Source organism: Anoplopoma fimbria, chromosome 13 (genome assembly GCF_027596085.1).
Source record: "Anoplopoma fimbria isolate UVic2021 breed Golden Eagle Sablefish chromosome 13, Afim_UVic_2022, whole genome shotgun sequence".
NCBI classification, from domain to species: Eukaryota; Metazoa; Chordata; class Actinopteri; order Perciformes; family Anoplopomatidae; genus Anoplopoma; species Anoplopoma fimbria.
This window is the reverse complement of record NC_072461.1, coordinates 15,275,178-15,276,811: the sequence shown is the minus strand read 5'-3', so window position 1 is coordinate 15,276,811 and position 1,634 is coordinate 15,275,178. Positions and strand designations below refer to the sequence as shown.

The 1,634-nt window shown below is 40.9% G+C and overlaps 1 non-coding gene across 1 annotated transcript; it reads right to left on the bottom strand.

The window, feature by feature from the left end:
• Positions 1 to 837: 837 nt before the first annotated feature.
• On the bottom strand, positions 838 to 910 carry trnav-aac (transfer RNA valine (anticodon AAC)). The gene has a single exon. It is a non-coding gene; the product is annotated as a tRNA-Val (tRNA).
• Positions 911 to 1,634: the final 724 nt, after the last annotated feature.

Sequence of the window (1,634 nt, the reverse complement as noted above, 5' to 3'; positions counted from 1 at the left end):
AAATAAATAAATGCTGAGTTCTCGTTTCTCATGAGGAGCAAACAACGATCTCCTGGATAAAAGATCGCTGTTTGTAAGATCCATCAGACTCACCTCTCACCAACCCTGTATTAGCTTATGAGGTGTCTTTACTTCCTTTACGTGCATAACATACAAAATTATTTTGTGAGATACCTACGAATTAAGGTGCATTATTTTTCATGGTGTAGCAAAAAATGCTGGATGACACCAGCCTGAAATAACTGTGGTTCTGGTTGTGGTCACCCTTCATAATAACTTGTGATAATAGGGAGTGGATGTGCACGGCTTCGGATAGGATGGCTCTAGAGAGGGTGATTTAAACTACCCAGAAGATCATTGGCATCCATTCCGAGCATCACTGACATCGGTGACAAGAGGTGCCTGAGAAGAGTCCAAAGGATATTAAAAGACAATGCACAACACAGCTACAGCCTGTTAACCCTGCTGTCATCTGGCAAGTGTTGCAGAAGTGTCAGCTGCCTTATCAACAGACTTAAGAGCAGCTTCTTTCCTCAGGCTTTGAGACTCCTAAATTCATTGTCAACCTTCCACCATATAATATAGTTTTGTTTTTAATAATAATAATAATAATAATCAATCCTTTATTAGTCCCACAATGGGGAAATTATTTCTCTGCATTTAACCCATCCCGGAGGAGCAGTGGGCTGCAATGAAGCGCCCGGGGAGCAACTTGGGGTTAGGTGTCTTGCTCAAGGACACCTCGGCATGTTGCCGGTAGAGGGGTTTGAACCACCAACCTTGTGGTTACGGGACAAGCGCTCTACCTCATGTGCCACAGCCGCCCCAAGCAAACAATGTTTCCGCCCGGTCTCGAACCAGGGACCTTTCGCGTGTTAGGCGAACGTGATAACCACTACACTACGGAAACATGTCATTTTTGTAATTTATAACTGTATTTCATTGTGCAACCCTGTTGTACAATGACAATACATTTACCTTGTACCTTTTAGCTTGTAATAAAATAATATTCACTACATCAGTTGCTGAGATCTGGCATGTGGTGACATCACTTAACAGGAGCAGTCAGATAATTAACCACATCAATCTGGGTCAACTTTCATTTACCAGTAATCTGGATAAACTGTCTCTACAGTTTACAGCATGTTTGATCATCAGTTTGGATTAAATTATTCCTAAAAGCGTGTACACAGATTCTTTTGGGAACAGGGAAGACAATCAAAAAGGGCTCCTTTGGTGTGTGAAATACACCACGAACTCGCCTGTACATCAATATTAGAGACTGCCTCCCGAAGAAAAGTGACACTATCAAACACTTTGTCATACCTAAATGACAGAAGAGGTAGTTTGCCAATGACACAACTTTTCTAATAAAAGTTGTGAAACGGTTTCGGTTTTAAACCCTTGAAACATAACTACTTGGTTAGGTTTAGTCAACAAAACTACTTGGTCTTCTTAAGGAAGAATTGTGGTTCGGGTTAAATAAGTAATGTTCCTTACCTAAGTACATGACGTGGCTATTTACTAATGTAGGTGCGTACTAACTCAGTAATGTAGGTATGTACATTAAGTAAAATAACTCAATGCATGTTGACTTTTGATTCACACAGGACATGAACAGCTTCCTCCTGGGT